At 38.9% G+C, this 23,987-nt stretch overlaps 1 protein-coding gene across 2 annotated transcripts in view; it reads right to left on the bottom strand.

Moving 5' to 3' along the window:
* Positions 1–23,987, bottom strand: part of ATG4A (autophagy related 4A cysteine peptidase) — an 83,767-nt gene that overhangs the window by 40,938 nt on the left and 18,842 nt on the right. The gene's annotated exons all lie outside the window — the stretch shown is intronic.

Genomic DNA, 23,987 nt, shown 5'->3' with positions numbered 1-23,987 from the left:
AATGTAGGAGGGGTTAAAATTCACTTTTGTACCACTGGTATCTGCCAAAAGAGTCAAGACTGACCTATGAAGGATTTTTATCTCAAAAGTTCTCTTTAAAAAACTCTCAGCAAGGTGGGAAGAGAGGGATCATACCTCAACATAATAAAAGCCTTATATGACAAACCTACAGCCAACATCATACTCAAAGGGTAAAAACTAAAACCATTTCCCCTACGAACAGGAACAAGACAGAGATGCCCACTCTCACCACTCCTGTTTGACATAGTACTGAAAGTGCTAGCCATAGTGATCAGACAAGAAGAAGAAATAAAAGGCAGCCAAATTGGAAAAGAAGAAGTAAAACTGTCATTATTCGCAGATGACATGATATTGTACATAGAAAACCCTAAAGACTCCATCAAAAAACTACTAGATTTAATAAATGAATTCAGCAATGTAGTAGGATACAAAATTAACACTCAGAAACCTATGGCCTTTTTATACACCAACTAGAGGCCCAGTGCATGAATTCGTGCATGGGTAGGGTCCAGCCGGCCTGCCCCGATGGGGGCCCATCAGGCCAAGCTGGCAGGGGGGAGGGGCCACCGGTGGTTGGCCAGCCGGCCTGGCCCCTGATCAGCCCCCAACACCCTGATCAGGGGCAGGGCCAGCTGGGAGGAGGGGCTGTGGGCAGTTGGCTGGCCAGCCCCACACCCGATTGGAGTGTGGGGGGCTGATCAGGGGCCAGGCCGGCTGAAGGGTGGCCAATTGGGGTCCAGATCAGGCTGGTTGGCTGCCGCAGTGCGAGTCATAGCCACCAGTCATTCTGGTCGTTCCACCATTCTGGTCACTGGGCTTTTATATATATATAGATAACAAACTCATAGAAAGAGAAACAAAAAAAAATCCCATTTACCATTGCACAAAAAAAAATTAAGATACTTAGAAATAAACTTAACTAAAGAGGTAAAAGACCTGCAATGGGAGAACTATGGGACATTGAAAAAAGAGATAGAGGAAGACATAAACAGATGGAAGAATATACCATGTTCATGGATTGGTAGAATCAACATCATTAAAATGTCCATACTACGCAAAGAAATCTATAGATTTAAAACAATCCCCATTAAAATATCAATGGTATATTTCACAGACCTAGAACAAACTTTCCAAAAATTCATATGGAATAAAAAAGACCCCAAATAGCCCCAGCAATCTTGAGAAAGAAGAACAAAATTGGAGGGATCACAATACAAGATATCAAGCCATATTACAAAGCCACTGTTCTCAAAACTGCCTGGTACTGGCACAAGAACAAACATACAGACCAGTGGAACAAAACAGAAAACCCAGAAATCAACCCAAGCCCTTATGCTCAATTAATATTTGACAAAAGAGGCAAGAGCATACAATGGAGTCAAGACAGTCTCTTCAATAAAAGGTGTTGGGAAAATTGGACACATACATGCAAAAAAATTAAACCAGACCACCAACTTATACCATACACAAAAATAAACTCAAAATGGATAAAGGACTTAATCGTAAGATTGGAAACCATAAAAATCTTAGAAGAATCCATAGGCACCAAAATAGCAGACAATATCTTTACCAATACAGCTCCTACAGCAATGGAAACTAAGGAGAAAATAAACAAATGGGACTACATCAAAATAAAAAGCTTCTGCACAGCAAAAGAAACCATCAACAAAAGAACAAAAAGCCCACTGCATGGGAGAACATATTTGCCAATGTTATATCTGATAAGTGCCTAATCTCCAAAATTTACAGGGAACTCATACATCATAACAAAAGGAAGATAAATAATCCAATCAAAAATAGGCAAAGGACTTAGACACTATTTGAATGTGGACCTACAGAAGGCCAAGAAACATATGAAAAAATGCTCAAAGACACTAATTATCTGAGAGATGTAAATCAAAATAACAATGAGGTACCTTCTCACACCTGTCAGAATGGCTATCATCAACAAACAACAAGTGCTCTTGAGGTTGTGGAGAAAAAGGAACCCTCGTGAACTGATGGTGGGAATGCAGACTGGTGCAGCCACTGTGGAAAACAGTATGGAGTTTCCTCAAAAAATTAAAAATGAAATTTCCATTTGACCCAGTAATCCTACTTCTAGGAATATATCCCAAGAAATCAGAAACACCAATCAGAAAGGACAAATGTACCCCTATGTTCATAGTAGCACAATTCACCATAGCTAAGATTTGGAAACAGCCTAAGTGCCCATCAGCAGATGAGTGGATTAAAAAGCGGTGGTACATCTACACAATGGAATACTATGCTGTTTTAAAAAAGAAAGAACTCTTACCATTTGGAACAGCATGGGTGGACATGGAGAGCATTATGCTAAGCAAAATAAGCCAGTCAGAGAAAGATAAATACCACATGATCTCACTCATTTGTGGAATATAATGAACAACATAAACTGACGAACAAAAATAGATCCATAGACAGAGAAGCATCAAACAGACCATCAAACCTCATGGGGAGGGGGTGGTAAGAGATCAACCAAAGGACTTGTATCCATTCATATAAGCATAACCCAATGGACACAGACACCAGGGGGATGAGGGCATGTGCTGAGGGGTGGGGTGGCCGGGGCAAGGTCAATGGGGGGAAAAGAAGATGTATGTAATACTATCCTATATAATAAAGAGGTAATATGTAAATTGACCCTCACACCCTTGCACAAGATGGCCACCCCCATGTGGTCAAAGATGGCCACCACAAGATGGCTGGCAGGGGAAGGCAGTTGGGGGCGACCAGGCCTGCAGGGGAGGGCAGTTGGGGGCAACCAGGCCGACAGGGGAGGGCAGTTGGGGGTGACCAGGCCAGCAGGGGAGGGCAGTTGGGGGCGATCGGGCCAGCAGTGGAGCAGTTAGGTGTCGATCAGGCTGGCAGGGGAGTGGTTGGGGGCAATCAGGCAGGCAGGCAGGCAGGCGAGCAGTTGGGAACCGGCAGTCAGACATCCCTGAGGGGTCCCAGATTGGAGAGGGTGCAAACTGGGCTGAGGGGCAACCCCCCCCCCACCACCACAGTGCACAAATTTCATGCACCGGGCCCCTCTAGTATGTAATAATTTAAATAATAAAGAATTTTTTAAAAATTCTCTTTAAATAAATTTTCTGAGGGAAATAATATTGCAGACAATAAATAGTTTTCCCAGCCAGCGCCCAAAATACTATTTTAAATTATAACCAGAAAAATCAAATTGATAGTATATTTTACAGTTGATGGTTATTTCTATGAGAACAATACATCAACTTCAATGCTAAGACACCCAGCACATACCTTCTCCTCTCAACTCTTGAAGTCTCCTCATACCCTATGGAAGAGGAGCTCAGAGAAGGCAGGGGTCCTTCTGTGCAGCTACAAGTAGCTGCAGGGTCTCTCCCAAAGCAGTCCCTAAAAGCCTCATGGTTTCCTGTAAAAATGGCATTGTCAGATATGTTTAACTCACTTGAAAGAACAAATTGTTTTCTTTTGGCTTTGTTTTCTAAGGCAGGAGCATACTGTTTTCATAAAAATAAATGTTCCCAAAAATAAATGAGCCATATCTGGTCATGAAAACAGGTTCATCTGCTCAGAACATTTAGTTGGAGGTTGAAGTTACATTTTGCATAATTTTTACAAGTTGAAGCTATAATTTGTTTGTAGTTATAACTTTAGAAACACATCTACCCAGGGATACTGCCTTTCTTGAAACATATTACAGAAATCCAATTTTTCAGGGATTTAAATAGCCTTTCTCCTCAAGATGTTTTAATTATTAAAGGTATAGTCTTGGCAGTATAGCAAACCTGAAGAAGTTAGAAATGAGAAAGCCATTTTGTTCACCAGTGTAAACTCATCACTGCTGAAACTGCCAGAGAGCCAGTGCTATCTTAGCCTTTCTGTCACTGGCCTTAGTCCCTGGACTATGTCCAAGACATACCAGGCTAAAAATGATCACCCAGGTCAGACCATCCCCAGGAGGTGGTGGACTGAGGTGGCATAAAATCACACTGTGTACCTTCCCACCCTACTCTCTACCCTTCACATGCAGGAGAAATCAGGTTAAAATGAATGCCCAGTATAGCTTAGAAAGAGAAAGAAAATCAGAAAAGAAGTAGCTTGAGAGAAGTGTGAGAAAGAGGCAGCCTCTCTGGCATTCCCCTGGTTGGGGTGAGGAAAGGTGGCATTGGATGAATGTACAACATTTATGCATATAATCCTTGGATCTTTTTTTAGTACTGGCTGAAAAAATAAAAAGTATTTCTCTATCACCAACCCTGTCTCAATGAGTCACTACCCAGCCATCTTGTCAAATTAATACCGCCCCTTAAAGCCTGTGAGAACTGTGCTGCTTCCTTTGGGATGGCTCTGGCCAAAATGGTAGTCAAAGAATTTTCCTCTTGATCTTCAGCCCCTCTCAGGCCAACAAGAAGGTCACTATAGTTGGTATTCTTCTTCATTCTTCTCTAATAAACAAATAAGTGTAATCAGAATGGGGTTAAAAGGGTTGGTCAATTGTGAAACTAACAATCTTTGCTGAGCTGTCTTGCAGGAAAAGGATGTTCCCTGACTGACCACAAAACAATAACACCCTTTTCCTATTGAAACCAGATAAGGATGCCTAAACGGAATACTGATCCTGCTTAATCATAATACTAAATTACCCTCCCCAAGCAGAGCTTACCTACCATTTTCTATAAATGTGATAAAAGAGAAAGCATGCTCCCTTACTGCCCCTATGCTAGAATGACCTAGCCTCTGCATATAATGACCTGTCTCTTTTTAATGAATATACATAACTAGTCCCAATAAAAGCAATTAACCTTGTGTATTTGGAGACACTGCTTTGGGAATCATCCCCAGTGCTCTCTTACTTGCTGCAAATAAACTTTCCTTGTTCATATTCTGTCTTGGTCTAGATTCATTAGGTTATGATCGCCAAGAGACAAACCCCTTGCATTTGGTAACATAAGTAATATTTTTAAGTGATATAGAAGGCAACAAATGATTCATTCCAACTGGGGATGAATGGGCCTTCTACAACCTAGAAAAGGTGGCATCAGAGCTGAGCCTTAATGAAAATAAGACATAGGTGGGAAAAGGGAAGGGAGGAAATTCCTGGTTGAGGAAACACCAAAAAGATTTGGCAAGCAACTAAGTGTGGGGTGGGGCCGAGGAGAATGAGAGTCAAAAATGACTTGAAGTTTTCAAGTGTGGGTAATGAGATGGTAGCAGAAAAACATAGTGTGGGGTAGGGAGATAATAAGCTAGGTCTAGCTAGAACATGCTACACTCCTGGACTTGGTCAACAAAGGAAGGAAAGGTTTAAAAAAAAGTGAAGAAGTCAACCAGCACAGAGATTGTGAAGAGGGGCATGGTAGATAGTAGGTTGATTAGCAGAGGCTAGAAAGGCAAGAGGAATCTAGAAGAACAAAGTTCAGCCTAAAATGTGGCTTCACCCCCTTCCTCCTGGGACCACTTAGTGTCCTGGTCTTCTCAGCCTCTACTCGCCTGCACACAGGCCCTGTCCATCGTCATTTCTCTTCCTACCAGTGCTGTGCTTTTCTGAAAACCAAGAACTTAAAAAAGAGATGGGACAACAATTCCTAGCTTCCCAAGGAGGATTATCATGTTCAAAACTGCACATTTTCTTGAACGTATTTAGCAAGTCATAGCTTAATGATGCCAAGTTGTCATATAATGCAAAATACACAAATGATTTCTCTGTAGGCCATGATATACTCTGATATCCTAAGACAGTGGTCGGCAAACTGTGGCTCGCGAGCCACATGCGGCTCTTTGGCCCCTTGAGTGTGGCTCTTCCACAAAATACCACGGCCTGGGCGAGTCTATTTTGAAGAAGGGGCATTAGAAGAAGTTTAAGTTTAAAAAATTTGGTTCTCAAAAGAAATTTCAATCGTTGTACTGTTGATATTTGGCTCTGTTGACTAATGAGTTTGCCGACCACTGTCCTAAGAGAACATTATCATTTTCTGACTTACCTGAGAATCTCAACCAAAGGGTTAGCTTTCAACTAGACTTTATGAAATTCTATTTAACTGTCTAGTACTAGTGGTGGTGGAGCACAGGAGGCTGCATGCACCTGACAAATTGCCGGGCAAGTCAGCAAAGGGATAACCAGTCCTTTTGTCAAGCAACAATTATTAAGTGATAAGGCCCTTTGGTTTTCAACTTGACACCACAAAATACAACATTTCTTAGAGATTTCAGTCAATTCATGCTACTGACTATGGTGGTAAGAATCAAATGTAATGCAAAATTGGACTTTTTTATTTTCCCTTAAAATGATGCTTTTGAAAAGCTTATTGCCTTTTAAAAAACACTTACTGTTGAAAGTATTACAGGTATGCCCTAACCGGTTTGGCTCAGTGGATAGAGCGTCGGCCTGCGGACTGAAGGGTTCCAGGTTCGATTCCGGTCAAGGGCATGTACCTGGGTTGCGAGCACATCCCCAGTAGGGGGCGTGCAGGAGGCAGCTGATCGATGTCTCTCTTTCATCAATGTTTCTAACTCTCTATCCCTCTCTCTTCCTCTCTGTAAAAAATCAATAAAATATATTTTAAAAAAAAGAAAGTATTACAGGTGTCTTTTTCCCCTTTGATCCACACCACCCAGTTCCCAGCTCCATCCCAGGCCTTCACCACCCTATTGTCTGAGTTCATGGGCATTAAATATATGCATATAAGTTCTTTGGTTAATCTCTTCCCACCCCACTCTCCCCTTTCCCTCTGAGATTCATAAGTCTGTTCCATGTTTCTATGCCTCTAGTTCTATTTTATAAATCAGTTTATTATGTTCATTATATTCCACATATAAGTGAGATAATATGACATTTGTCTTTCTATGATTGGCTTATTTCACTGAGCATAATCATCTCCAGGTCCCTCCATGCAGTCTCAAAGTATAAAAGATCCTTCCTTTTCACAGCTGCATAGTATTCCATTTTATAAATGTACCACGGATTTTTTTTATCCATCCATCTACTGATAGGCACTTTGGCTGTTTCCAGATCTTAGCATATATTTTTGTTGTTTTCATTTAAGGACAAGTTATTGCCTCCTGTCTGCTGACTGAAATGCATTGAGATATATCCATAAGGAAAAGGGATTCCATTCACAAACTGGTCAGGAATGCACCTAACATGAAGACCACTGAATTCTAAATTGCTGTCTCTTTTTCTTTTGATAGGATAACTGCTCTTTTTGGAGTAATGCATTTTCAGAAAAACAAGAAGATACCACTTTTGTAAAGATTCTCTTTGTTGATAAGGCATACAAAGAATGGACGGATGGAGAAAAAATTACTTGCTTGGCTTTACAATTCAAGACTCAAGGCAACTATTCTACAAACTGAGGTGAGAATCACCTTGATTCTTAATCAATAGGTTTTGTTGTCCTTAAGGATTAACCTGCTAGTAGAAAGCATGGTTTTATTCCCCAGGAGGTAGTTTCATATTAGTGTCCCTGCCAAGTCATGTAGTGGGTCCAAAGTAAGCCTCCATTATATTGTAACTTTGATTTTGGGCATTTTTCAAACCCAAATGCACCAATACTCAAATATAGAACTCATGATTCATGCAGGAAGCAAGACACCATGATAATATTTAGTCAAAATAAAGAGTGTGTCAAATGATTTTTGTCCAATATCAAAATAAAATTGGGGGGCATGGTTAACAGAAGGAAGAATCACTCTTCACCCCTCTTAAAAGTATCTCTAGCCTATGAACCCTAATTTTTAGTTCCACTCTAAAACTAGCTATGTGACCTTGCAGAACCTACTGTACTTCTTTAGGCCTCAGGTTCTCCACCTATAAAATGTGCAGTGTGTTTTTCAATGAGCAAACCATAACTCATCAATGGTCTAGGAAATCTATAGTGGATTGCAAACAGAATTTTTTAAATGGAATTTAATAGAACAGAAAATATAATAATATAGTATACATAATAGTATGATTATTGTTTCATAAAATTTGTGTATATGTAAACTGTATTGCTATATAAAATGTATTTCTCATTGTACTGTTAGATAAAAGAAGTTGGAAAGCCACTGATCTAGACCTACGCTGTCCAATGCAGTAGCCACTAGCCACAGGCAGCTATTTACATTAAAGTTAAATACAACTAAAATTCAGTTACTCAGTTGCACTAGCCACATTTCAAGCACTGAATCACCATATATGGCTAATGACTACTATATTGGATAGCACAGCTATAAAAGAGATCTATAATCACAGAAATTCCTATTGACAGTCCCATCTTAATGGCTTTTCTATGGTTCTGTAGGAGGTGGAAATAGGGTAAATTGTTAGGAGGGGTACTCCAAGCACTAGGAAGAAAAGATGGGTTCTCTTGTCTCTCTCTTAAGAGAGTGTGTTATGTAAACTTCTAAATAAATGAGCCAACTATTATTTCTAAGTTCTACACTTGGTCCTGTGAGGAATAGAGGAAACATCCTCAAACATTCACTAAATGTTAAATGAACAAACTAAAGCATCATAAAATCACAACTTAGGTAAAGAAATGAGCCTTGGGTAAATAAAGAGCTTATAATAAAAAACAACAAATAAGCAAATACTGATAATAACTAAATGCTGTCAAAATTCAGCAAAGGTGGAAACCGATGAGCATTGGAGTCATCAGGGAATATTTCAAAGAGGGTGTAGTATTTGAACTGGCCCTTAAATTATTGCTTAGATTTGGATGAGCAGAGATAAGAGGGAGAATGTTCCAGATGAGGAGAACACCTTAAGTTTGTGTGTGTCTGAGAGGAGGAGTAGATCCTAGAGAATGTTGAGAAATGAGATTAGAGAGGTGGCTTGGGACTAGATTGTACAGGGTATAAAGCCAATCAGTAGAGTCCAAGTCTTAGTAAAGCCACTGACAGTTTTCAACTGCTTTCACAAGACAGCTCCTTGAGATAGGCAGGGCAAGAATCATTACTTCCATTTTAGAGTTAACAGAACAGAATATCAGAAAGGTTATATGACTTGCCCAAGGTCATATAGCTAGATTAGAGGCACTGGAGACAGAGCGAACAATGAGAAAGTTGTAAAAATCCAGGCATGAAACAGTGAAGGCCTGCCTGGCCTAAGGCAGCAAGAAACCAGATGCTCTGGTTATATAACATACTATAAAACAAACTGACAATGCGGTACCCACTGTTCAAGCGGGGGAGTAAGAGTAGACAGCCTGAGGTTAGAACAGTATAGTTATTTTTAACTGGAAGTGATCTAAACTACCCCAAAGGAATAAATGTTAACAATATAATTCATATACTGTGTCTGGATTTTTCCAGACAGCTGAAGGCAACATTTTGGACACGGTTCCTAAGCAAACACTTTATATGTTTATGTATTTTTATGAGCCATTTATGTCTTGCTAGTGTTTCTTTCCTCTGTCAATTTCAATTATCATTTCTCAGAACTAATGGGTCATATAATTTTTTTTACCTCATCTAGATTTCCAGTGAGAAAAGACTAATGCAAAAAAGTCAAGGAGCTACAGACCTTGGGGTTTTTCCACATTGTTTATAGTAAAAGTAATTATAAGGTTAGCAATTAATTAGTTAATAATGATTTACTAAGAAAATACTAAAATACACCATTATCAGACTCTTAAAGCATATCTCTACCCACGTCAAAAACTTCCATGGGCTTCCGAGATTGCTCCAACTGATAAAAATCAAATACAAACTCATCAGCCTGGCATTTAAGGTCCTCTCCAATATGGCCACTTCCCACATTCCTAGTTGTTCCCCACTGCTCATTATTCCTTCATAAAAGCTACTCTTTTCAGACAAAACAAATCACATGATACACTGGAGGCTCTTTGCTCATTCATGTCCTTCTTGCACCTATCCTACCTCAAATGCCACTTTCTCTATGAACACTTCTTCCTCAATTTAGTACTTGCTCCTTCTTCTAAGCCACTATAGTCCTTTATTTATATCTCCTTTATGGCACTGGGCACTTTGTACTTCAGATTATTATTATTTGCAGGCATGTTATCTGTCTGCTCTTGAAACAAACTCCCATCTCAGTCCATGTAGTGTTCATCTCTGTATCCTTTACAGCTCTGATCATAGCGCCTGCCATTAGTAGTCCTTTAATACCTATCAAATGTTTATGGAATGAGTAGGCACACTAACAAAGGTCTAAAAGCTGATTTATATGTCCATCCAAACATCAATTTAACAATCCTTTACTGAGTGCCTATCCTATGAATGGCACTATGCTAGGCCCTGAGGATAGCAACATATCTTAAGCAATTTCAAGTCTAATGGGAAGAGAGAGAGAAAGGAAGTTCATTTTGATATAGTATAGTCAGTACCTATATGCACAGGGGGATAAGGGAGCATAGAAGAGGGTCATTCATTTAAGCCAGTCTGGGGTACAGAGAAGGCTTTGGGAAGAAAGGTGATGGCCTTAAAGGATTAGAGTTAAGTGAATTGGGCAGGGGGCGGGGGGAACATTCCAGGCAGAAGAGAAGCTTGTACCAAAATACCAAGGGCTGAGAGACTATGGAATAGTGATGCTGCATGGAGACTGTCAAGGGCTAAGGCTGGAAAGGAAGAGATAGTAGATGCTCGTCTTGGAAGCCTTGGTAAGGACTCTGGGCTTACTCCCAGGCTTCATGTAGTCCCCAAAGAGTTTCAAAAGCACCCAGGAGGAAGACTAGGTATTTCACTATTTTTAGAACAGAAGTGATACAACAAGTAATTGCCAGTAATGCAAAACCTAGGGTATTTTTTAATATTCATTATCAAATAAAATTCTGTTAAAAAAAACAACAACCTGAAGTAACCATCTTTATCAAGGAAGGGGTTAAGGTGGGTCTCTGTATTTTGGCACACTCAGTAGTATAGTAGAACGGGAAAAATTCTGAGTCCTTTACAGAAACTTTATTCTTCATTGAAGCACTTTCCCAGTTTTCTCCTCTATTTACAACCACCTCACCCGCCTCCTAGACCACAGGAATTTTGCCCATACCCTTTCAATATCACACTTCATTAGTAAATGTTGCCAGCAGACATACGATGTTTTAAAACTCTTTACCTTTGATGTAATGTAAAATTACACTGCCAGAGTTAAGTTTTGTGATAACATAAAATTACATGTGAATCTTCACTTTCAAAACAAAAGATTTATTAAAGTTAACCCTAAGGCAGTGGTCGGCAAACTCATTAGTCAACAGAGCCAAATATCAACAGTACAACGATTAAAATTTTTTTTGAGAGCCAAATTTTTTAAACTTAAACTTCTTCTAATGCCACTTCTTCAAAATAGACTTGCCCAGGCCGTGGTGTTTTGTGGAAGAGCCACACTCAAGGGGCCAAAGAGCCGCATGTGGCTCGCAAGCCGCAGTTTGCTGACCCTGGCCCTAAGGCAAATTTCTGTAAAGTGAACTTCATTTTCCTATGTTATTTTATTATCCCTTGAGCCAAACTGCCCAAGAAAAGACAATTTGACTCCATCCAAAAAAAGATAGTTTGCAATATAATGGCTCCTCATCCCTGATGAGTACTCAATGTACCAGACACCAGAAAAATAAATATCTATCTACCCACAAGCATGAAAGACCCAACCCAACAACCATAGCAAAAATGCTCTCTAATATCTGGCAAGCAGAGAATCTTGAACTGCTAAACAAAACCGAGATTCACATTAATCTCCAATTATGGCTCTTCATAAAGTAGGTATTCTTATAAGAAACTCAGCCTTCAGTTCTTTCATTAATGCTAAGTTAAATTACCCTAAGTTAAAGTAATTCTCAGTTTAAAATGTCTTGCTGCCGAAACCGGTTTGGCTCAGTGGATAGAGCGTCGGCCTGCGGACTGAAGGGTCCCGGGTTCGATTCCGGTCAAGGGCATGTACCTTGGTTGCGGGCACATCCCCAGTGGGGGGTGTGCAGGAGGCAGCTGATCGATGTTTCTCTCTCATCGATGTTTCTAGCTCTCTGTCCCTCTCCCTTTCTCTCTGTAAAATATCAATAAAATATATTTAAAAAAAAATAATAAAAAAAAAAAATAAATAAAATGTCTTGCTATTCCACCTACTCTAAAGATTTCACTCCTACGTTTATATCTAATAAAAATGAGTGCTTATGTCCACCAAATGAATGTTTATAGCAGCTTTATTCATGATATCCAAAACCTATAAACAACTCAAATGTCTATGAACACAGGTGCTATAGACTGAATGTTTGTAACCTCCCAAAATTCTTATGTTGAAGTCCTAATCTCCAATGTAATGGTATTAGGAGGTGGGGCCTTTGGTAGGTAACTAGGTCATGAGGGTGGAGCCCTCATAAATGGGATTAGTGCCCTAATAAGAGACACAAGATTATCTTGAAGGGGAAAGTGGATGTTATCGGAAGCCTGAAAATCTACAACTGCGGCACCCACCAAACAGCTGCAAACCCCAGAGCACCGGCACCCAATTGGCGCAAACACTCGGATTCAGAGGAGCTCTACATTCCACCACAGAAAGGTCAGATTTCGCCTGGGATAGGGTGAGGTCTCTGGTCCCAGCAGGACAGAGAAACGCACGCACTGTGGGAGCTGGAGGTCTGGGGGAAGTCTGCGCCTATAAAAATCCATGCCTGTTGGGGCTGGCGTGATCCGTGAATGTGGAAGAGGGTCCTCAGAGCTGCTAACAGAGGGGATCTCTAAAAAGCAACCCATTTTGATCTGACGCAGAAGGACAGCCTAAAAATTTTAAAAGTGTGCTGGCTGCTTGGGCACAGGGGTCGGGGGGGGGGGGAGGAAGGACTGCGCAGACTTGTGCACAGCCCCGGAGTTCCCACACTTGCGCTTTCTCCTCTTTAAATCCTTGCTTCTGATTGCTGAGCCCAGTGCATGGGATCACACAGTTGGGGACACCCTTGGAGACTGCAGGGGAAAGTTGTTTTTCTGGAACCTGGGGATCAGAGCTGGGAGTGACCGTCGGAGAACCAGCTCTGGGGCAGCCCACTCCCACAAACCGGTATTGAGTGCCACAGGGAAAGCAGGATCTAAGCACAGGCTAGAGAGGACCTATAGACCCAGAGGTCAATCCAGAAACACTGCCACCCAGGGGCTGAATCACAAATTGACTCTGTGTAATCACAATTAAAGGAATACAAAAAGCAAGACACACTGCCTGCTTAAAAATCAGGACTGGCTTACAACACTGAGGAGCAGTGGAACTCAGGGAACTTCAATACTGTCCTGACTTGGAAACAGGCCTGCCAAACAGAACAATAGAGGAAGTGAATGACCTTCACTACTGCACATTTTATTTTTATTTTATTTTTTTTCATCTTTTACTTAAGAAACTAATTTTTTTCTTTTTTCCTCACTTGATTTTAACTTTTTAATTATTACATTTTTATTTTCAATCAGTATCATTACTACTACTATTTTACCTTTTTTTTAAAAAAAAGTGTCATTTTATTTTCTCTTTATTTGACTTTGAGATTAGTGTTCTACATTCTATTTTCATTTTTCCTTTAGCATCATTCTACTCTATCTCAACTATACCTTCATGCCATCACTCTCTTCCTAACTTTTCCCCTTTTGTTCTCTTACCCTTCTCCTGCTTTAGATTTTCCCCATTCTTTCTTTTTACCCTCTGTTAAAATTTTACCCAGTTATATATCTAATTTCCAATCCCCTGCTCCAAGTTCATACACACCTCTCTCTTCTCTGTCTTCACTATCCAAAAAATTGTTTTTCTCTCTGTCCTTTTGTTGTTTGCTTGAATGTTGATTATATCAATTTTTTATGCTTGTTTGTGAGATTGTTTTGCTTATTCTTTTTTTGTTTTTGTTTTTTTGTTTGCTTTGTTTTTGTTTGTTTTTTGTTTCTGTTTTCCCTTGCCTCACTTGATATTAGTTGTTCTTTGTAGTTTGTATTCATCTCCAGGTACTTGTTGCTGGCATTTGCTGGGATTAGTGGCTGTTCTATCCGAGTTTTCTCCCCATATATATAGTTTTTTCCCCTTTTCTTTCTTATTCTCTTTCTTTTCTCTCTTACTTTTTTTTCCTTTTCCCAGTTTCATAATGGCATTCCTTTCTTTTTTATTATTATTATTTTTTTCTCCTTTTCTTTCTCTCCTATCCCCTAAATTGCCTTTCTCTGGTGGTCACCTTTATTTAGGGTTATTAGTATTGTGAATACATTTGTGTCCAGTACCTTGTGCGTTGTGCCTTGTTGTGTTGTAATTTGTGCCTTTAAATCAATGCAGGAGAGAGAGAACTACATAACCAGACACCTGGAGAAGAGAGACCCTGGGGAGACAAAGAAACAGCCCGCATATGAAAGAAAAGCAGTCATCACCAGAAAAAAATGTAAATGAAATGGAGGCAAGCAACCTGTCAGAGAAAGAATTCAGAGAAATGGTCATAAGGTGACGGAAAAGAATGGAAGACAAATTCGACAATATGAGTAAGAACCAAGAGGAAATGAAGAAGAACCAAGAAGAAATGAAAAATGACATCACTGCTGTAAAGAACTCAATAGAAAGCATCAAGAGTAGACTAGAAAAAGCAGAGGACCGCACCAGTGAGCTAGAAGACAAGGTAGAAAAAAATACCCAAGTAAAGCAGCTTCTAGAAAAAAAAATTAAAAAGCAGGAGGAGGGCCTAAGGGAACTTTGGGACAACACAAAACAAAACAACATCTGCATAACAGGGGTTCCAGAAGGTGAGGAAACTGAGCAAGGAATTAAAAAACCTGTTTGAAGTAATAATGACAGAAAACTTCCCGGATATAGGGAAGAAAAAGCCCACACAAATCCAAGAAGTGCACAGAGTCCCAACCAAAATGAACCCCAAAAGACTGATGCAAAGGCACATTATAATTAAATTGGCAAAAAACAACGACAAAGAATCTTAAAAGCAGCCAGAGAAAGACAGAAAGTTACCTACAAAGGAACCCCCATCAGACTAGTGACTGATTTCTCAACAGAAACTCATCAGGCCAGAAGGGAATGGAATGAAATATACATGCAAAGGAAGGGTCTGAATCCAAGAATACTGTACCCAGCAAGGCTATCAATCAAAATTGAAGGTGAAATCAGGAGCTTCACAGACAAAAAAGGACTAAGGGGATTTATTACCACAAAACCAGCAATGCAAGAAATGCTAAAAGGTCTGCTGTAAAAAAAAAAAAAAAAAAAAAAAATAGGAAGCGGAGAAGGAACACAGGGGTAAAGAATAAAAATGGCGACAAATAAGTATCTATCAATAATAACTTTAAATGTGAATGGATTAAATGCCCAAATCAAAAGACATATGGTAACGGATTGGATAAGAAAACACGACCCATATATCTGCTGTCTACAAGAAACCCACCTCAGAAAAAAAAGACACACACAGACTGAGGGTGAAGACATGGAAAAAGGTTTTCCAGGCGAATGGAAATGAAAAAAAAAGCTGGGGTAGCAATATTTATATCTGACAAATTAGATCTCAAAGTGAAGGACATAAAAAGAGATAAGGAAGGCCACTTCATAATACTAAAGGGAGCAATCCAACAAGAAGAAATAACTTTGGTAAACATACAAGCACCCAATATAGGAGCACCCAAATACATAAAAAAACTCCTGGAGGATATCAAAGGAGAAATTGACAGCAATACAGTCATAGTAGGAGACTTTAATACCCCACTATCACCATTGGACAAACCTCTAAACAAAAAATCAGCAAAGAAACATCAATCCTAAATGACTCACTAGACCAGATGGAATTAATTGACATCTTCAGAAAATTTCACCCCAAAGCCACAGAATATACATTCTTCCCAAGTGCACATGGGTCATTTTCAAAGATAGACCATATGTTGGGTCATAGGCAAAGTCTCTTCAAATTCAAGAAGATAGAAATCATATCAAGCATCTTCTCAGATCACAGTGGCATAAAACTGGAAATCAACTACAATAAAAACAATCCCAAAAAATCAAACACATGGAGACTAAACAGCATGCTATTAAACAATGACTAGGTTACCAGAGAGATCAAGGAAGACATGAAAAACATCATGGAAACAAATGACAATGAAAACACAAGAATCCAAAATCTATGGGACACAGCGAAAGCAGTCTTGAGAGGGAAGTTCATAGCTCTACAAGCCTACTGCAAAAACAAACAAACAAACAAAAAACAATGGTAATAAATTACCTAAACCTACAACTCAAAGAGTTAGAAAGAGAGCAACAAGAAAATCCCAGTGTAAGCAGAAGAAAGGAAATAATAAAGATCAGAGGAGAGATAAACGACATTGAGACCAAAAAACAATACAAAAGATCAACAAAACCAAGAGCTGGTTCTTTGAAAGGATAAACAAGATTGATGAACCTCTAGCCAGGCTCACCAAGAAGCAAAGAGAGAGGACCCAAATAAACAAAATCAGAAATTAAAGGGTGAAATAACAACAGACCCCACCAAAATACAAAGGATTGTTAAAGAATACTATGAACAATTCTATTCCAACAAACTGGACAACCTGGAGGAAAATGGACATATTCCTAAAAAAATATAACCTTCCAAAACTCAATCAGGAAGAATCTAAACATCTCAATAGGCCAATAACTATGGAAGAAATTGAAGCAGTCATCAAAAGCTTCCAGCAAACAAAAGCCCGGGGCCAGACGGCTTCACAGGGGAGTTTTACCAAACATTCAGGGAAGAACTAAAACCTATCCTCCTCAGACTATTCCATAAAATTCAAGAGGAAGGAACACTTCCAAGCTCATTCTAAGAAGCCAGCACCCTAATACCAAAATCAGATAAAGACAAACACAATGAAAGAAAATTACAGGCCAATATCCCTCATGAACATAGATGCCAAAATCCTCAACAAAATTCTAGTAAATCGGATCCAGCACTACATCAGAAAGATTATACACCATGACCAAGTAGGATTTATCCCAGGAATGCAAGGATGGTACAATATCTGCAAATCAATAAACGTGATACATCACATAAACAAATTGAGAGATAAAAATCACAGTCATATCAATTGATGCAGAAAAAGCATTTGACAAAACCCAACACCCTTTCTTCATAAAAACTCTCAACAAGATGGGAATAGAAGGATCATACCTGGACATAATAAAAGCTATATATGATAAACCCACAGCTAACATCATACCCAATGGGCAAAAACTAAAACCATTTCCCCTAAGAACGGGAATAAGACAGGGATGCCCCCATTCTCACCACTCCTGTTCGACATAGTACTGGAAGTATTAGCCATTGCAATTAGACAAGAAGAAGATATAAAAGGCATCCAAATTGGAAAAGAAGAAGTAAAGCTGTCCTCATTTGCAGATGACATGATACTGTACATAAAAAACCCGAAAGACACCATCAAAAAACTAATAGACTTAATAAATGAATTCGGCAATGTAAGAGGATACAAAATTAACGCCATGAAATCTATGGCATTTCTATACACCAATGGTGAACTTACAGAAAGAGAGACTAAAAAAGCAATCCTATTTACCATTGCACCAAAAAAATTAAGATACCTAGGAATAAACTTAACTAAGGAGGTAAAAAAAACCTATACGCAGAAAACTACAGGACACTGAAAAAAGAGATAGAGGAAAATGTAAACAGATGGAATAACATACCATGTTCATGGATTGGGAGAATTAGCATCATTAAAATGTCTATACTACCCAAAGCAATCTATAGATTCAATGCACTCCCCATTAAAATACCAGCAGCATATTTCACAGACCTAGAAAGAACTCTCCATCTGGAATAAAAAAAAAAGACCCCGAATAGCTTCAGCAATCCTGAGAAAGAAGAACAAAGTAGGTGAGATCTCAGTACCAGATATCAAGCTGTATTACAAAGCCACTGTTCTCAAAACAGCCTGGTACTGGCACAAGAACAGACATATAGATCAATGGAATAGAATAGAGAACCCAGAAATTGGCCCAAACCACTATGCTCAATTAATATTTGACAAAGGAGGCATGAACATACAATGGAGTCAAGACAGTCTCTTCAATAAATGGTGTTGGGAAAATTGGACAGATACATGCAAAAAAAATGAAACTAAACCACCAACTTATATCATACACAAAAATAAACTCAAAATGGATCAAGGACTTAAACATACAACAAGAAACCATAAAAATACTAGAGGAATCCACAGCCAGAAAAATCTCTGACATATGCCAAAGCAATTTCTTCACTGATACTTCTCCTAGGGCAATGGCAACTAAAGAGAAAATAAACAAATGGGAATACATCAAAATAAAAAGCTTTTGCACAGCAAAGGACAACATCAATAAAACAACAAGATAGCCCACTAAATGGGAGAACATATTTGCCAATGATATCAACGATAAGGGTTTAATCTCCAACATTTACAGGGAACTCAAGCAGCTTAACAAAAAGAAGATAATTCAATCAAAAAATGGGCAACTGATCTAAATAGACACTTTTCAAAAAGACAGAAGGAAGGCCAAGAGACATATGAAAACCTGCTCAATGTCACTAATCATCAGAGAGATGCAAATCAAAACAACAATGCGGTACCATCTCACACCTGTCAGAATGGCTATTATCAAGAAATCAACAAATGACAAGTGCTGGCAAGGATGCGGAGAAAAAGGAACCCTAGTGCACTGCTGGTGGGAATGCAGACTGGTGCAGCCACTGTGGAAAACAGTATGGAGTTTCCTCAAAAAACTGAAAATGGAACTCCCATTTGACCCAGTTATCCCACTTCTAGGAATATATCCCAAGAAACTAGAAACACGAATCAGAAAGGATATATGCACCCCTATGTTCATAGCAGCACAATTCACCATAGCTAAGATTTGGAAACAGCCTAAGTGCCCATCAGCAGATGAGTGGATTAAAAAGCGGTGGTACATCTACACAATGGAATACTACACTGTGGTAAAAAAGGAGTTCTTACCATTTGCAACAACATGGATGGAGATGGAGAGCATTATGCTAAGTGAATAAGACAGGCAGAGAAAGATAAATATCACATGATCTCACTCATTTGTGGAATATAATGAACAACATAAACTGATGAACAAAAATAGATCCAGAGACAGAGAAACATCAATCAGAATGTCAAACCTCAGGGAAGGTAGGGGAGGGTGGGGGTAAGGAGTAGAGATCAACCAAAGGACTTATATGCATGCATATGAGCCTAATCAATGGACACAGACAACAGGGGGGTGGGGGCATGAATGGGATGTGGGGGGTAATGGGGGAATAAGGACACATATGTAATACCTTAATCAATAAATAAATTTTTAAAAATGAGGCACAAGATTGATGAACTTTCTCCAACATGTGAGGACCCAGTAAGAAGGTGGCTGTCTAAAAATCAGAAAGGGGAACCTCACCAGACATTGAATCTCACAGTGCCATGATCTTGAGCCTCCCAGCCTACAGAACTGTGAGAAATAAATGTTTGTTGTTTAAGCCATATGGTCTATGAAATTTTGTCACAGCAGCTTGAACTAAGACAGGTCAATGGATAAACTAACTGTGGGGAATCGCAGATGGGATGGTACACAATAACAACAACAACAAACTAATACTATACAAAACACAGGGATGAATCTCATAGATATTTTAATCAAAAAAAGACAGAGACAAATTATTACATTAAGGCAGGGGTCCTCAAACTACGGCCCGCGGGCCACATGCGGCCCGCCGAGCACATTTATCCAGCCTGCCGGGTGCCGCTGCCTGTCCTGCTTAGCAGCTGGCTCATCCCGGGCCCGCAGTGCGCATAGGAATTTGTTTATAGGTGTTTTTTTTAACTATAGTCCAGCCCTCCAACGGTGTGAGGGACAGTGAACTGGCCCCCTGTTTAAAAAGTTTGAGGACCCCTGCATTAAGGTATGATAGTATCTATATAAAGTTTGATATCAGGTAAAACTAATCTATGATGATAGTGGTCAGAATAGCTGTAACCCTTGGGAGGGTGTGTCGACTACGAGGACACAAGAGGGAACCTTCTGGGCGGCCAGGAATATTTCCATATCTTGATTTGGGTAGAGGTTGCACATGTATAAAATTTCATTGAGCTGTACACTCAAGGTTTCTACACTTTAAAGTCTATAAGGTATATCTCAATTTAAGAAAAAAAAAGTAAGTCTCCATATTGGATTTATTTCTTATACAGATTGGCAATACAGGTCAAAATTATGCTAACAACAAAAATTCTTTTGTTATCAGGAGTAGAGATATATTTCTGAATTTATTCCACCTCCCTGAATACACACACTTCAAATCCCAGTGCAAGCAGTTTGTGGATTCAAATATTACTTAGATTTAATGCCAATTTATTGGTTTTTTCAACTTATAGCATTCCAAAATGTTATCTATTTTATAGGCTCACTTTGATTATAAGTTCACAAATTTATTAATTCTTATTTACTACTATAGCATTAGTTGGTTTTCATCAGAGAAATATATTGAATTTGTTCCCCTAATATAATGAGAGAAAGCATACTAGACTGAAGAGAATACTGGCTTATGAAATGGAAGAGCTGGCTTCTATTTATGCTCTGCCTTTTACTAACCAAGTCACCTTGGCCCAGTCTTTTAAGCTAAGATTCCCTTTCCTTATCCACAAAATGGATATATAACTTCCCCACAGGTCTATAGTGAGATCACATGAGAGAATGGATGTGGAAGTGGTTTGTAAACTTTAAAGAAGTGTTAATAACCCCAAAGCTAAGTGTTTAATTAGAATTTGTGCTTGGGTGTGGCCAACAGAAAATATACTTAAATTGCAAAGCTTATACTTTAGTTTCACATATCTTATATTTCACCAGAGAGTCAGGATCAACAAGTACACTCAAATTCTATCACCTCTGAAAAGTTAAAATAATTCCAATATGGTAAATATTCAAAATAGCTATACGCAGGGAAATACTAGTACAATTAATAACTACCTTCCTTGCTTTTCATAATTATGACATTTAGACATATCTATAGCTATGTAATATCCATTATATTCAGTTCACACTTCTAGAACTTTGGACCTCTTCAGTAACAATAGTTTTCCCTCTCCATTATGAATTTCACAGTAACTACCCCTGAAGGCTACTCCCATTTTTATCCTCTGCCATCCATCATGACAACTATAGCAAAATTTTTAAATGCTCCTGACTCTAAACTCCTTGTCAGAGCCCTGAATACTCCATCAGAGAGCCCCAAATGGAGGATGCCTTTTCTTGTGTCAACTTTTGAAGTTCATTTCTCTGAAGTTCATTTCTGCCTCAAAATGCTTCCTGTCACCAACTATTCTTTCCAGAAGGCACAGCAGGAAAGCCCTGACTGGAGAGCCATGCAGTGTGAGAAGAGATTAACAGAAAGAAAAATTAGAGTCATTTGATTTCAAGAGCACCAGTGGTTTCTCTTCCTGGATATTTTGTTCTTAGTCCCACAGAGAAACTATCCAAACTAGAGCAAGCCTGTAGATAAACAAACAAAACAGACTAGAGAAAATAAATCCTTAACTGCTCAAGATCCTTGAGAAACATTACATTCAGGGATCAAGTCCCAGTTAAAAAGTGTTTGTTGAGCCTACTTAGATAGGGAATGGGGCTGGATTTTACAAAAGTAGATTGACAGCAGAAAGATGGAGCAACTGACCAGAAAATCATGAAAATCTAATGTGGAGAAGAGAGAGAGAGAGAGAGAGAGAGAGAGAGAGAGAGAGAGAGAGAGAGAGAGAGAGAGAGAGAGAGAGAGAGGCTATAAATGGTCTGGAACCATTTAGTGCAGGGACAAATATTAAATCACATTTCAATAGGCCTTAGACTACCACTGTATTATGCCATAATATAACAACAGATAGTCATAATCATGATCCTTTTTCTTGTTGCTGTTAATCCTCACCCAGGGATATTTTTCCCCGTTGACTTTTAGAGAGAGTGGAAGGAAGGGGGAGAGACAGAGAAAGAAACATCACTGTGAGAGAGACACATCAATTGGTTGCCTCCCATAGTGCCCCGATAGGGGCCAGGGATTGAGCCTGCAACTGAGGTACCTGCCTTTGATTGGAACCGAACCCATTACCCTTCAGTCCACCAGCCAACGCTCTAACCACTGAGCAAACAAGCTAGGGCAATCATGATTCTTAATAAAAAAGTTTGTTATGTCCATAAATGCTAAATAAGGTGCCAGAGGAGTAGATTGTTTCTTTGTTTAAATTTTTTTGAAAAATTCCATTCAGGATGGATAAAATACTAAAAGCTTATGGTGCTTAAATAGAGGAAATCATGAGCCATTTGGAAACCCTCATTATTAAAAATGCATTATTCTAAGAAAGTCCAGTAACTGAGGTTTTACTCTACTTGGTAAGACAAGTTGAATGTTGAGATGTAACAGTAGATAAAAGTGTTATAGGAATTCTGAAAAAGATGATAGCATAGTCAGAGAAGGCATCATGGAGGAGGCAGAGCTCATGATTACTTTCCATTGAAGTGTCTCCATCCAAAACCTGGTTCCGCCTTTCCTGACTTTCACCATTAAGCAGTCCTGCCAGGACCTCAGATTCAGAATCACTATTAAAGAGGACTAGTCTTAAGGTAAATTTAATTATAGTGAATAAAGGGAAGGACAGGATGCAGACCCTGGCCCCATAAAGGAGCCATAAAGAAGCTAGCTAAAGCTTCAATGCCTGAAACAGCAGAGATTTTCATATGAGCAGCCATTGTAATAAGCAGCAAAAAATTTGTGGGAACAATGAATGGTACCCCATCCATAGTTCTGCACTCTTAAATTACTGGAAAAGCATGGTTTAACAAAGAATTTTACTTGATTGTCAACTTTTAATGTAGTATATAGAAGTATACCAATGGGAAACCACAAAACATTACTGAAAGAAATTAGAGGACACAAGTAAATGGGAAGACATCTGTGTTCATGTATTGAAAGACTTAATATTAAGATGTCCACACTATCAAGTGATCTACATATTCAATGCCATACCTCAAAATCCCAATGGCATTTTATTGCAAAAATAGATAAATCCATTCTAAAATTCATAAGGAATCTCAAGGGACCCCAGACACTCCCCCCAAAAAAATGAAAGAGAAGAAAAAAGTTGAAGGACTCATATTTTCTGATTTCAAAATATATTTCAAAGCTATAGTTATCAAACCAGTGTGGTACTGGCATAAAAACAGATAAATAGAACAACTGAATAGAACGGAGAGCTCAGAAATAAACCCTTGCGTATATGGTCAAATGGTCTTTGGCAAGGGTGCCAAGACCACTTAATGGGAAAAGGAGAGTCTCTTCAACAAATGGTGCTAGAAAACTGGATATCCACATGGAAAAAGAATGAAGTTGGAACCTTACCATAGACCATATACAAAAATTAACTCAAAATGGATTAAAGGCCTAAACATAAAGCCTAAAACTATAAAATGCCTAGAAAAAAACAAAGGGAAAAAAACTTCATGACATTGGATGTTGCAATGTTTCTTGGATATGATACCAAAAGGGCACGTAAGAACAGGAAAAAAAAGGCAAATGGGTAGCATCAAACTTTAAAACTTTTCTATATTAAAGAACACAATCAACATAGTATAAAGGCAACCTATGGAATAGGAGAAAATATCTGTAAATAATATATGATAAGGAGTTAATATCTAGAATATATAATGAACTCCTACAACTCAAAAACAAAAAATCAAATAACGTGATTTTTAAAAATCAACAAAGGACTTAAATAGACAGTTCTCCAAAGATGATATACAAATGGCCAGCAAGCATATAATAGGATGCTCGACATCACTAATCATCAGGGAAATGTATATCAGAACTTCAATGAGCTACTACCTCATATCCATTAGGATGACTATAGGAAATAACAAGTGTTATTAAGGTTGTGGAGTAACTGGAAACCTTCTGCACTGTTGCTAGGACTGTAAAATGCTGTAAATACTATGGAAAGTAGTATGGTGGTGCCTCAAATAATTA

Source organism: Plecotus auritus (assembly GCF_963455305.1).
Source record: "Plecotus auritus genome assembly, chromosome: X".
Lineage (NCBI taxonomy): Eukaryota > Metazoa > Chordata > Mammalia > Chiroptera > Vespertilionidae > Plecotus > Plecotus auritus.
The sequence above is the reverse complement of the archived record's forward strand: the minus strand, read 5'-3'. Positions and strand labels throughout refer to the sequence as shown.